This window comes from Phragmites australis, chromosome 3, assembly GCF_958298935.1.
Source record: "Phragmites australis chromosome 3, lpPhrAust1.1, whole genome shotgun sequence".
NCBI lineage: Eukaryota > Viridiplantae > Streptophyta > Magnoliopsida > Poales > Poaceae > Phragmites > Phragmites australis.
The window spans coordinates 7824164-7839750 of NC_084923.1; positions in this window are offsets into that span (position 1 = coordinate 7824164).

Below are 15587 nucleotides of genomic sequence, written 5' to 3' on the forward strand. Positions count from 1 at the left end.
CGTTGATTACCCATCTTCCTATGCTTGCGAATGCCTTGGCTCTTCCCCTTGTCTCCCTCTTGTTCTTGGTCTTCTTCTTGATACGATCAATTATGTTGATCAAGTCTTCAATGGAGATAGGATGATCAACCTTGGCATTGATCTTCTTCATGTTATTCTCTAACTTTGAGAAGAGTTTGGCCATCTTAGAATCAATTTCTTCATCACTTAATGTGTTTTGATCATCCTTTTCATAGCTCTCTTCATCTTGATCACCATCATCTTCGCTTGAGCTTGACTCTTGCTCTTGTCTCCTCATCCTTGCCTTCATGTGTTGGTATTGAGCTTACTTGCTTGTAAGAGCAAGATTCTTTGTGTCGGATGAGGAAGAAGCTTCCACCCTCATGTTCATTATCATCTCATGGACGGTGATCTTATCGAGCACTTGACTTGGAGTCATCTTCTTTATGTCATTGTTGTCGTAGATGATAGAGACTATCAACTTGTACCTTAGAAGAAGAGCTTGAAGTATTCTTCTCACCACTTGATCATCTTCAATTGGCATCAAACCTAACCATTGATCTCATTAATAATAATGTTCAAACGAGAATACATATCATTAGCACTTTCATAGGGTAGTTGCTTGATGCCATTGAGTTTAGTAACAAGACAAGATATTTCTCATTGCGCACATCCTTTGTGCCTTCATGTATTTTAATGAGACTATTCTAAATATCATGTGCATTGGTAAAAGAATAAACACGATTAAATGCATCAACATATATAGATGATAAATGGATACTCTTTGCCAATGCATCTAATTGTCTCTCCTTGTTGGTGATACGTTGCCTCATCCCTTCCTTAGTAACTCTCCAAACATCTAAATCTCTAGCTTACAAATAACAAATCATTAGAATTTTCTAACGCGGTAAATTTGTGCTATCGAAAAGTAGAGCACTATAAGAATTCATCATAACCCCGGACATCACAACTCACTAGGCGGTGAAGTCTAACCGATCACAATGAGACTAAGGCTCAAATGCCACTTAAATTGGCGGAACCTTGTGAAAGGTGTGAAGCTCTAACACAAATTGAAGAGCTAGATGTGAGTCCTAGCTCTGATACCAATTGAAGGGATCGATCATGTCCTAAGAGGTGAGGTGAATTAGAACACTTAGAGCTATTTTGGCTCCAAAAAAAACACAGGATAAACTATATCAATTTCTATCTAAATGTGCTCTAGGTTTGTCTAGTTTGTCTGCTCTACCGATCAAAGCACTTGCAACCTATCTAAAAAGGTAAATCTGTAAGTAAGTAAATGCGGAAACATAAATAAGGTAGAGAGAGCAAACTCGACACAAGAATTTTTTCTCGGGATATCGATGGCATGAATGCCACTCCTAGTCCACGTTGGAGCTTCATAAAGGATATGCTCTCAGACGGCACCCGGTCACGGCTCTTGAACCACCAAGTCACAAAAACAAGACCTCCACCCAGATAAACAACCAAGCCACCAAGACAAGGTCTCACCACTATCCTCTCTTCCGATTCCTCGCCACCGCGATCACTTCAGAGCTTGAACCACAAAGGCAAGGATCTCTGTGTCCCCGCACAATCGCCTTGCCGCCGCTCCACACCAAGTCAGAGGGTCAATAAGCTTACCGACGAGTCACCAAGACTCTAAGGTGTCAGCGTACCAAGAGGTACACTGTTGGATCACTCCTTGATCCACTCTCTAGGCAGCAAGCACCTAGCAATACATTCTCTAGGCCTATAAGCACTAATCACTCTCTAATCTTGTGCTTAATTTCCTTTGATGATCACTTTAAGAACTTTGATGGCTTGGATGTCTTCTCAGGTGTATATGAACTTCTCTAGAATCCAACACACTCAAATGACTGAGTTGAGGGGTATTTATAGCCTCAAACTCGCGCACTAGCCGTTAACCTAATGGCTCTGAAAAGTTGTTAACACCGGATGATTTGGTGAGAATAATAGTACTAACACCGGATCATCCGGTGAGTACACTTTCACAAACTAGCCGTTGGAACCCCATTCAAATCTCTGTGAACACCGGACACTCCAGTGTATACTCCATCTTCATCACTGGACTTTTCGGTGAGTATACCTTAGCCATCCGAGCCAATATCTTCTCTGTGTAAATTGCTCCGGTGTATCCTCCGGTGCACATCACTTCATTACTGGACCATCCGGTGCGTTATCCTCAGCCAGCCAAGCCAATGCAATCTTCTCTGAAAAATATGCTCCAGTGTACACATCTTCAGAGCACCGAACCTTCCGGTGAGGTCCCAACATTCTTCTTTTTGTCAACAATGCTCCGGTGCTTTACTCTAATGTGTTCAAATCAATCACCGGACTATCTGGCGGGGTCTTCTGCTTTTTCTTTGCCTTTGCACTGTTCATTATCCGGTGTATTGTCCTGTGCACTTCTCCTCATCACCGGACCTTCCGGCGTATTGTCCTTCGATCTTCAACAGCTGCAACCTTCTCTGGTGGAAATGCTCCGGTGTGTATCCTCCTCTGAGCACCGGACGATCTGGTGAGGTCAAATGCCTCTAGAGACAATGCTCCAGTGTGTTCAACCATGTGAACACCAGACTATCCGGTGAAGTTATTTTTCCTGGAACTTCTCCAATTCAACCAAAATTTTTCGCAGTTTCAATGGCTTCTTCATGTATTGCATCTATTAGACATACTAACATATATTCTTGATAAACATGTTAGTCCTATTGACTATGTTGTCATTAATCACCAAAATCACAATCATGGTCTAATAGGACCATTTTCGCTACACAAGGGTTGCCACAGAGGCACATCGACGGTTCGATCCCCTAGGGTATGAAAATCCCTAATGTTTCTTGGGTGGGTTTGGTGAAGCTGGGGAAGATATTGCAGTTGAGAGAGTTGAGGAAGGAGTGGTTTATTCATGGTTAAGGGTGGGGTTATTTATGGTGGCTGGTGGCTAGTGATGGACTGAGTGCATGGGTATGGTTGGGGCTAGAGCATATGAGTATTGTGCACAAGGACAAATGACATAGGATTACCTATGAATGTTGAAAAAGTTGTGGCATTAATGCTTGTAAGAGATTGCTTGCGAAAGCTGTTGCTTGGCATGATCATTTATTTATGGAAAGTTCAGCAAGGAGTTATTATTGCCTTAGCATGAAAGGTTGGGAATTCTATGCAAGCATTATGCTTAGAAAAAGCGTATTGGTAGAATGAGAAATCCCTACCGTTGCATTGATGAAAGTAAAGTGCATCACATATAGTACATAATCTACGACAAGTTATAATGGCATTTAGTACTCCATCGCTAGATGAAACATGGCTTATGGAAAGATATATTACCGGTGCAAGAAAACATCTACTGGGTTGGTGGAAAGAATAGAAGCTTCTCATCTAGATATTCCTAGCGGATCTCTTGGAAGTTGCATTCATAGGGGTAGCCCTTGCTGCACACATACCCTTGTGCGAGTCGACGCGCTACAAGCCCTGTCACAACCGGTAGTGTAGAAAAAATGGATCTATTAGGCTATGATTGTGATTTTGGTGATTAATGATAACATAGTCAATGGGACTAACATGTTTGTCGAGAATATATGTTAGTAAGTCTTATGGATGTAATACATCAAGAAGCCACCGCAGCCGGGACAAAGTTTGATTGAATTGGAGAAGTCTCACAAGAATTGACCTCACCAGAAGGTCCGATGCAGAAGAGTTTGCACTCATCGAAACATTGTGCATAGAGGCTGATAGCCTCACTGGATAGTTCGGTACTTTGTGTGTTGAACTCACCAGAGTATATTTGACAAAGGGGGAGAAGGCTGAAAACCTCACCAAATAGTTCCGTGATCTACACTAGGTAATACTGGAGCATTTCTTGCAGGAAAGAATGTAAGTTTAGAAAACTGAAGATCAACCCACCAGAAGGTTTGTGCACACCGGAGTATGGCGCCAGAGCATTTCTTGCAGAGGTGACTGCAAGTGTTGAAGAATGAAGATCAACTTACCGGGTAGTCCGGTGATCATAGAGATAGTTGCACCGGAGTATTTCCAAGGAAAATAAGAGAAAGTTCAACTCACCAGATGGTCTGATGTGAATAGAATGAACACCGAATGAATGCACCAGAGCATTTTACACAGAGAGACTACAAAGGCTCGGTTGACTCAAGATAACTCACCGGAAGGTCCGGTGATGGTTTTGAAGGCACACTGGAGTGTACGGTGTTCATGAAGGCATTGAGTGGAGTTCCAACGGCTAGTTTTTGAGTTTGTACTCACCGGATGATCTAATGTTAGTACTATTATTCTCACCAGATCATCTGCTGTAAACAACTTTTCTGAGCCGTTGAAAAAACTGCTAGTTGGTGAGTTTGAGGCTATAAATACCCCTCTACTCAGTCATTTGAAGGTGTGACATGCTGTTGGAGTCTATAGAAAGCTCATACACACTTGAGAAGATATCCAAGTCACCAAAGTGCTTAAAGTGATCATCCAAGGTGATTAAATATAAGATTAGAGAGTGTTTAGTGATTATAAGTCTAGAGTGAGTTGTAGCTAAGTGCTGCAGCTTGAAGAAAGGATCAAAGAGCTATCCTTGTTTGTACCGAGTGGTACGTCGGTGCCTTGGAGTCTTCATCGAGGAGCTCAACAAGTTTGTCATGTATTTCATTGATGATATTCTCAAATACTCCATAACTAAAGAAGAACATTCTAAGCACCTCCGAGTTGTTCTTGGTTGACTTCGGGATCCGTCTCTATGCCAAGTTTAGCAATTTTACGAGTTTTGGCACAAAGTGGTTGCTTTTCTGGGTCATATCCTATCCGAGAATGGTGTTGCTGTTGACCCGAGCAAAGTACAAGAGGTTCTCAACTAGGTTCAACCCAAGAGTGTCACGAACATCAGGAGTTTTCTTGGACTTGTGAGTTACTACCGCCGGTTCATCGAGAACTTCTCCAAAGTCTCCAAGCCCATGATAGAGCTTTTGAATATGAGTCAGCTTTCCAAACCTTGAAGAACCTACTCATGGCCGCTCTCGTTCTTGCTTAGCCTGAAGTAGATAATAATTTCGATGTCTATTGCGATGCTTCCCACGTAGGCCTCGGATGTGTCCACATGCAAGAACGTTGGATTGTTAGCTATGTTTCACGCCAACTGAAGCGCCATGAAGAGAACTACCAACTCATGACTTAAGAGAACTACCAAACTTATGACTTAGAGCCTGTGGCAGTTGTGCACGCTGTTAAGATTTGGCGTCACTATCTGTCGGTGACACAGGAACCAGGGGTCCCCGAGTCCCAAGGCCAGATCAGCAGTTTGCCACGTGGCGCCCTCCCGCGGGGATCATCTCCCCGAGGTGCGAGAAAACTAAGTCCCGGGAGAGGGTGCTTGGGGCCATGAACAGTGGTCCCCAAGTACCCGAGTTCCCCGATGACCCGAGAAGACCAAGTGCCAAGAAAAGAGTGCTCGGGGCTGCGAACAGTGGCCCCCGAGCACTCAAGTCTCCCGACGACTAGAAAAGCCAAGTATCGGGAAGGGGGTGCTCGGGGCTGCGAACAGTGGCCCCCGAGCACCCGAGTCCCCCGAGGGCCCAAAGGAAGTCAGTTCCGGAAGAGAGTGCTCGGGGTCGTGAACAGTGGCCCTCGAGCACCTGAACCCCCTGAGGACCCAAGGGAAGTCAGTTCTGGGAGAGAGTGCTCGGGGCCGAGAACAGTGGCCCCCGAGCACTCGGTTCCCCGAGGACCCAAACAGTCAGCTCCGAGAGAGAGTGCTCGGGGCCACGAACAGTGGCCCCAGAGCACTTGGTTCCCCGAGGACCAAGAAAGCGCATATCCGGGAGAGAGTGCTCGGGGTGGTGAACAGTGGCCCCCCCCGAGCACTCGGTTCCCCGAGGGCTTAAGAAATCCTTCACCGGTGGTCCCCACAGAGGTCCAGCGGTGAGGTGTCAACCAGTAAGAGGCCCGATGCTGCATTTAAGAGGGCGCGTGGCCTGTCACCTCCAACTGCTCCTCTACGCTTGCTGTCAGTCCCTGCCACGGCCTGGCAGGGAGGCGTGGGGAGATTTAATGCACGGGTCCTATTGCGGAACATCCGGCGCGCCTCGGGATAACATCGCGAAGCCCAAGGCGCCCCGCCTGCCGCCTTGCTGTGTCAGACTCACTCTGACTGAGCGGGCACGCCGAGCTGCTCGGTGGCTGCCCGGTGGGCCCTCCCCGTGGCGCTCGTTGAAGAACGGCATGATGACGAACAAGACCGGACGGGGGCGCGTTTTCAACCCTCCCCGTCACTTCGCGCAGTAATCCATGATGGTTGCTTTCCATTTATAACGCATTGGAACTCACGCCCTCCCTTTCTGGACACGCCACCGCCCAGGCGGGTACTTAAGGCGGGGCGGGCTCCCCGGAGAAAAGAAGTTAGTTACAGCCGAGGAACGGGACAGTAGCCAGGACAAGTCGAAGACAGCAGCAAAGACAAGCACAGAAGCTCGGATCACTGAAGAACAAGGAGCCCGAAACTCTAGACTAGACAAATATTCTTGTAACCCAGCAGAACCTCTGAGAGACATTCTCAAAGCATTTATAGCTTACACACAGGAGTAGGGTATTTCGCTCAGTGCGGCCCGAACATGTCTACAAACCTCCTGAGCATTTACTACTTCCTGCATCCGATCATTCCATTCCACCTGCATCGCATTTACACCCATTTATTTCACCCGCAAAATAGATTCAAAATCATCCCCCCGGCTGAATCTCAAAGGGGGTCCCTCCGGATCCCTGCTTGAGGAGTTCACCCTCCGACACTATCTGATGTGCAATCTTTGTCATATCTATAAGGATCACAAGAGTTTCAAATATATCATCACTGAAGCTGACCTAAATATGAGACAGAGAAGATGGCTCGAGCTGATCAAAGACTACGAGTTGGAAGTTCATTATCATCCTTACAGGGCGAATGTTATCACCGATGCATTGAGCCTAGAGTCACCACACTTTGTGATGATTTTCGAAGGCTTATACTTGAGATGGTTTCAGAGGGATTTCTTGCAAACCTGGAGATTAGATCCACCCTCCTATATCAAATCAAAGAAGCTCAAAGGGATGACAAGGGCATGGCCTGAATTCAAGATAAAATGAAGGAAGATAAGGCTACCTGTTTTTCTAAAGATAATCAAGGTATCTTGTGGTTTGGGAACAGGCTAGTGGTTCTGAGGGATGATGCATTGAGGAAAAAGATTCTAGATGAAGCTCATGATTCTTTGTTATCCATTCATTCGGGGAGTTCCAAGATGTACCAAGATCTCAAGCCAAGATTTTGGTGGACCCGCATAAAATGTGAAATCGCTTGATATGTAGCTGAGTATGATGTTTACCAGAGAGTAAGGCCGAACACTTCAAGCTAGTCGGTATGCTCCAGCCCTTACCTATTCCCTCCTAGAAGTGGGAGGAGATCAATATGGATTTTATTACTGGATTACCTAAGACATCTCGAGGGTGTGACTCGATCTGGGTCATTATGGACCGATTTGACCAAGTCAGCTCATTTCTTTCCCGTTAAGACCATATACTTGGTCAAGCAGTATCCGGAGCTATACCTCACTCGAGTTGTTTTTCTTCATGGAATTCCGAAGAAGATCATCTCTGACATAGGCACCCAGTTCACCTCTCATTTGTAAAAGAGCTTTCATGAAGCCATGGGAATTCAACTCTTCCATAGCACTGCCTACCATGCTCAAACTGATGGTCAAATAGAGAGGGTGAATCAAATTATGGAAGACATATTGCGAGTTTGTGCTCTCACATATGGGAAGAAGTGGGAGATTTGCTTGTCATTTGCAGAATTCTCCTACAACAACAATTACCAATTGAGCATTAAAATGTTACCATTCGAAGATCTCTATAACCGAAGGTGCCGAACTTCGTTGAATTGGTCTGAGTCTGGTGAAAGAGTTTTTCTGGGCTCAGATTTGGTCAAAGAGGCTGAAGAACATGTTCAGACCATTCGCAAGTGTCTTCTCACAGCTCAATCTCGTCAGAAGAGCTATACGAATCGCTGTCGATGAGAACTTGTGTTCACTATTAGGGAATTCGTCTATCTCAAGGTGTCTCCTCTCAAGGGGATTCGATGCTTTCAAATCAGAGGGAAGTTAGCACCTCGATATGTGGGGCTTTTCCAAATCATCGCTCGGTGAGGATAGGTGGCCTATCAGTTGGACTTACTTCCATCCCTATCGACTGTTCACAATGTGTTCAATGTCTCGCAATTAAAGAAATATCTTCGAGTCCCAGCCGATGTCATTGATGTAGCAAACCAAGATTTGTAGCTGGATCTCTCTTATTACAAGCGAGCCACGAGCGAGCCATACGGATTTTGGATGAAGCGGAACGCAAGACCCGGCGTCACTCTATCAAGTTTGTTAAAATGCAATGGAGCGATCACTTGGAAGATGAGGATACTTGGGAGCGCGAGGATCGAATCCGCTTCGAGTTTTCTAATCTTTTTGAAAACTTGTGAGTATTGTTTCAATTATGCATAGGTTGAGCATCTCACATGTCTGTAGTTCATTATCATGTTGGTCAAAAACTTCATTCAAAAAGGAAACCGCTTAGAAACCGTTTCAGTCGGAAAAATACACTCTTGGTGGTCCAACCATGCTTCTGACAGTCCGACCGCCAGAAGCATTTAGAACCCAGTTCACTCTCTATTCCCAGGTGATCTGGCCGCCCCAGCCTTGCGGTCTGACCACCCTAGCCTTGTGGTCTGACCGTCAGAACCAAAAACTCTGTACGATTTGCGATCTAACCGGCCATACCTGTGGTCCAACCGTGCCATGGTCTGACCAGGCTTAGCTACGGTCTGACTACCAGTGCACGTGAAGGTCCGATGGTCGTATTTTCAACACGTAACAAAAATCGACATAATTCTTTTCCAATTATGGAAAATTCTAGTGCACTTCATCACCGTCACCTTCTCCCTAAGTTTGCTGAATCTCCGGACGAGATTATTTTAGGGGAAGGGGGGATTGTCACATCCTAAGGCATTAATTACGTAATTAAGTATTCATAATCATCATGATATTATGTTTACGTGTATAATTTTTATTTAAACATTCAATCGGATTTAAAAGGTTTTACGTTTGGAACCTTTACGCGTTTCCCCACCTCAATGTGAGTATATTTGTGGGTAAAAAATGGTTTAGGGATCTTTAGGAAAACCCCCAAAACTTTTGAGAAGAAGAAGAATAGAAAAAAGAAAAAGACCATTCCAGCAGTCTGATCGGGAGCTCTCGCGATCCGACCGCCAGGACGCAGTGCACCCATTTAAGGAATCAACCAACTCTCTCGATCTCTCTCACACTTCTCACTCTCACACACTCTTCACCCAACCCTAGAGTGAGAAGGAGGGATCGACCTTGACATGTTTGACAACCGAAGATAGACAGGGCGAACTTCCCCAAGCTCCTTGAGGACTTCCCGAGCTCATCCCCTTCATCCTCTTCACTGGAGATATTTCTACACACATTCATCCACCTTGAGCCCATACACCACCCCGGAGCCCGATCTCCAAATCGGAGCTTCTCTGGAGCGATCCCCTCCAATAGAAAGCTTTCCTATGCTAAGGTGATACATCTCCTACTGTTTTCCCATCGTTCTCGAGTCCATTCTATTTAGAATTGAGCTCTGCCCTAGCCTAGATCCCATCCATGGAGCTTTCCAAGTTTGGTTCGGTGAATGTTGTCCAAACCACCCTAGAAGCACTCCTCTAGCCTCCTAGAGCGCTTTGTTACCCTTCGTAGTCGAAGGCATCATTGGAGCCTTCATCGGTGACCTAGCTAAGGCACTGCCAATAGGGACTCGCGGTCTGACTACCGCTCAGGCCGGTCTAACCACCAGTTGTAGGTCAAAACCTTAGTTAAACTCCATAGTCAGAAGTCAGACAGCCACTAGGGCCGGTCCGACAGCTAGGCCATGCGGTCTGACTGCCCAAGGGTCCAGTTTGATAGCCAGAACACAAAATTCTCTGCTCGTCAATGGTCTAATCACTGTCATACTGTCGGTCTGACCGCTAGCTACTCGAAGCCTTATGAACTTAGGACGTCTTATCCAAGGTTCAAATCTTTTTTAACCTGAGTTGTTTGCCGATCTTTTGCAAATGTTTTTGAAACACAACGCTTTATTGTTATTCAAGCATACATCATATGCATACTTTTTCGTCGTTTATTTGTTTATGCGATGTGTTCTTGATTTTTTTAGAGAGTGACGCGCTGACTATCAAAGTGATCGAAGGCGACACCGAACCACTAGAGTTTTGTGAGTGTTGCACAGGAAGCGTCAGGCAAGCGCCGGAGTAGCAAGACAAGCATGTAAGCATATTTCACCTTATAATTTAGATCATGTGGAGTCTAAACTGATAAGTTACTGCTTATGTAAGTTATGCATGTTAGCGTTCCAATGTCGAGTTATATGGGTAGAACCTATGTTGTTGTATTATTTCTACCTTGCTCATGTTGATGATCCTTATCCTTATAACCTGGGTAGAATATTGTTGATGTCTAACTTAAAATGTTGATCGAAATTCTTAGCAATGTATAGATCATCGATAGAGGTCGAGTAGTGGTTCAACCATTGTTCGGGAGTTTAAGACTTATTTTATTGTTCACAAGGTAATTATGATATTGAGAAGTATGAGTTGTGAGAATGAGGTGAGATGTGGGCGGTGCTAGGGGTAGGTTGGGAAAGGAACCCGGATGCCATAGACCACTTACATCATTTAAGCACTGACCGTTGTTGTAGTTGGCTCTAGCACTTTCTGTACTAACCACATATCTGATTATGGGAAGGATGAGACGAATACCTCGTGTAGATTTGATCCTTTGGCTTGAACGTCTTAAGTGTCGTAGGTATAATAGGCTTGTAGGGGTATCTAGTTTGCTCTTGGAGTAGTTCTAAATGACCTTCGTATCTTGAGACGCATGTCCCAATCAGTCGGAGCTTAATTGAGAAAGGTTGTCACGAGTACCCTCTTGTGTGGACCTGTGTGGTCATGTAAGTTAAATGGTCCTCATGACGCGTGGGTAAAGATGTAACACCTACAGGGTGTAAGAACAATTTGATTTACCATGCTCTCGGGCATGAGCATGCTTCTATCCATTTGCAGTAGTTGTAGAGTATCGATGTGGGAAATGATTGGTGATGGCTATTGATGGGATAAGTTGGTTCTGTTACAGATATGTTTGTGTTATGGATTTTAGGATAGAAGGTTATATGTGGTTAAGTGTAGATGCTCACATTTTTGTGTCAAAATTCTTTTAAATATGAATCTACTTAACCTTGTGACCGATTCCTTACTAACTCATCCAAATGCATAATCCTTAAAGTCAGGTTATTATATGTACCTATTAGGGATTAATTCTCGTGAGTACCTCTGTACTCACGCTATTTTTACAAGTCCTACAGGAGAGGAGGAGCTAGTGTTTGGTTACTTCATGTCCGTCGATGTAGATGACAGGCAGGAGTAGTACAAACTACTCCAGTGACGAGGTTTTGGGGTGGTGCCTCAGGGCAAATGGTTTCACCTATCTTTTGTTGTTCATAGATTTTTCTCCGCTGCATAGTATCTCTAGGTGGCTAGGAGGTGAAACTATTCTTTTATCCTTCTAGTGTTTGCGTGTTGTAAATTATTGTAAATGATAATCCTCTAAAGACTTGTACTATAATTTCATTATTTGCTCTTTATTGAACTTTATTATGTTGACATATGTTGGAAAGATATGTGTTTTGATCTTGGACATAAAACATATGCTGGGACTATCAGGATGTTATTTTGATTAATCATTGCAATCATAATTATGTAGATGATCGACTCAATGATTAATTAGAATACTTTTTAGACAATTCCCCGCATGTATCGACATCATCCTCATACTTTTCCTCATCACCCTCCACATACGCGTACCCCCACCCTGTATCTCCGCCACTGTCTCCTTATTCTTTCATTGCACAAGCAACATAGGAGGCCAACCTCTGTGCACAACATCTTGCAGGTACCTCTTCCACACTAAATCTTATTAGAGTGGGTACACCAACCAATACACATCATCTCTCACTCAGTTGCCCATAATGCTAATGATCATATCTTGAGCCTCAGAGTCTATTTTGAAACACCGCATTAACCTGACGTACAAGAGTCCGACACTCGTGTGCATAGTTCTTGAGATACCCTTGTCCATTGCGTGAAATATGGACAATACTACCTCTTTCGGACCATATAATATTTAGTGTCCTCATAAAAAATTCTAAACTGCCACTTATCCGACATATTTGGTTACCATCGTTGAAAACACTAAATTATTGCTAAAAAACAATTATGTAAAACTACATCTACAATGAAAAATTGATTACAAATATAGCCTAACAAGAAAATATCCCTTGGTCGATATGTCAAACACCTCTAAATTCTACATCTACTATCTCAGTTATACGTACACTATGCCTAAATCCTACATCTAATACGTAACATATGTGTAAATACTACATCCAATTGCTAAAAATACGTATAAAAGGGATATAATCGCTAAACTATATCTAACTCTAATTCTAAATCTATATTGTAACCTATATCTAGTGGCTATCCTACCATGTTTGTAAACAATTCTAGATCTAACATATAACCTACGTTAAAATATAGCACTAGTGGCTATCCTACCGAATTTATAAATTAATCAGAGAAATAAAACATACATTTTTCCTTCGGCAGGACTTCGCCGCACAATTTTCCCCTCTCCTCTGTCCGACTCTCCTCTCCTCTCGGCTATGTGAGAATGAAATGAGCGGTTGATGTCGCCAGGGCCAGCGCGACCGGATTAGATACCCTAATGATCTCGTCCATTCAACAAGCGAGATCTTTTGGGTAGGTTCGCTCAGTGTCGCAACCACGAAGGTCTCGCCTTGTTCAGCGGGTGAGCGAGACTAAGTTCTTATCTACTGAACAGGTGAGAACTTCCTATCTCTGATTATTTAATGCACTAAGCACCGGAGTCTATAAATTTTCGCCCGCTCAAATCAAGATATTATTCTCATTTGTGGAATAGATGACGATAGCCTACTAATACAATTTTTTCAAACAAGTATGTACTCTTCAATATATATATATATATATATATATATATATATATATATATATATATATATATATATATATATATATATATTCTCTATTCTACTCCCTGCGCTAAAAATAGTTATTCAACACCCCGGCCGCACCACCCCTCCGACCCTGACCAGGCCCGAACCACCCCGCCTACCAACCAGGCACCCAGACAACAACCGTAATTCAATTGGTATTTTAACCATATATATGTTCCTTATTTTACGATCAAATGTTACCATTAATCGCATCATCTCCTATAAGTAAATTCTTATTCATTACGACCAAACATATGTAACCTCCCCTCCATCAGACATGTTGCTCACCAGCCCAGCCCGCAACCGTAATGCATTAATTATTGTAACTGTAATGAATTAGTTATTGTAACCATCATTCTATATTATTCTTACACTTTTACGGTTTTTATTGATACTTTTTAACGGCCAATGACTCACCACCATAAAATCGAAAAGACACTAATTCTTTTATAGTTACATGTATGCATTTTTATGGTTATATCTGTGCCTCAGTCATAAAGAAAACACATGGTTATATGGATGCATTTTTATGGTTACAACAATGTGTTTTTATCCTAATTATTTTATGGTTATATGGGTGCGTTTTTATTGTTATGATTCTGGACAACACTGGGTTTTCACCATAATTATTTCATGGTCGCATGGATGCGTTTTTATGGTTATGAATCTGGACCAACACTGGGTTTTTACCATAATTATTTTATAATTGCATGGATGCGTTTTTATGGTTGCAGCTGTGACTAAAACATAAACAGAACATATGGTTGCATGGATGTGTTTTTATGGTTATAACTATGTGTTTTTACCATAATTATTTTATGGTTACATAGATCTGTTTTATTTGTTATGAGTCTGGATCAACATTGGATTTTTTACCATAATTATTTTATGGTTGTATGGATACGTTTTTATGGTTACATGTGTGCACGAGACAACAACAAAATTCATGTATAACCCATATTTGTTAAGCAGAAAAATGTTATTGATTTAACGGTTATGAATCCAGACAACACTTGGTTTTTACGGTTGTGGGCTCTTAAAACAGTATTTTATGGTTGGGGGTGTTGAATCTGGATTAACACCTTGTTTTTACGGTTGCTGACATCAATTTTACGACTACGGATAATATTTGTACAGTTTTGAAGTGATCTCAAGAGCCTGTTACGATCGAGACGTAGATAATTAGAGACGTTAAATAACTATTTTTAGCGCAACGCTAACCATAGCAGGGACGGCTATTCTGTACTTGCGGTCGCGCGACGGCTCGAGGGCCCACTCGGAGGCTGCGCTGCCTGCACCTACCGCAGTTCCGCAGCGTTTTGGAGTCCAAGCCGGACTCGCAATAGCGCAGAAACGGCTTGTTTACTCGCGCGCCGCGTGGTCTCCACATGCCCGGGCCCTTGCCGCCGCCCGCCCACCGGATCCCGCGCCCCGGCCAGAACACCGCACACCTCTCCGTCTCCGACGTGTCAACGAGCCATTGGGAGCCTGCTGGTTATGTGGCGGGGGCGTGCCAATTGGAGCGCGACAATGCGCAGGATTCATATGTTTCAGTATAGAAATGGAGGATATAGGTCACTAGGAGGCCGAGGCCGGCAATGGAAAGCCTGGCCCACTTATCTGAGCCCGCGTCGCTCTCAGCACCCCGGTTCCCCTTTCGACTCGGGGGTAGGACGGGCCTTGAACTACTTATTGATTGGGCTGGCTAGCGCTAGTGGAGGGGAGCACTATGTGTTGCGGGAAGCCGTGGGAATGTTAGGTCACAGGTGAGAGGAACCGGAGTGTCAGTGAGCCAGTGTGGTGCAAGCGCCGGGGTATTTTTATCTGTCGGCGAGCTGGAGTTGGAACTTGTACGCACTTTGGGAGGATTGCGCCGTTTGATAATTTGATCTGGTGATTAACTTTTGGCCTGAATGGTTGCATATGTGAATTGTTTGGTATACATGCTCGCTTTAGGGAGGAGAGGCACCATTCGTGCTGCTTGTTAAACGGCTGCTCAGCTTTATCAGCATTCAAAGGACTGGAGAAAGGCTTACTTGCAAAGGGAGACAGACCGTGCCCAAAATTTTAGGTGAGGCAACATTTACCTCGGTATCGGATGGCCCTCGCCGTTGGACCATGCTCACCCGCCACTGAGGCAGCCGCGCAGGTAGCTGGCCAGCTGCCCCACTCTACGGATTTAGAGCATGTCCAATGTTGATTAAGTCTTGTGCTTTGCAAGGTTGTTGAGTTGATCGTGTATGCTCAGAGGCGTGCGAGGTCCACGCTGCGAGCTAGTAGGCGTCAGAATAGGAGGTAGCGTCAGTTACTGTGTTTTTTCAGTTCAGCGTCTGTACTATTTTTGTGTTAGGCCTGCACGGCTGAGGAGAAATTGGATTACGATCCCAGCTCATGACTTAGATGTA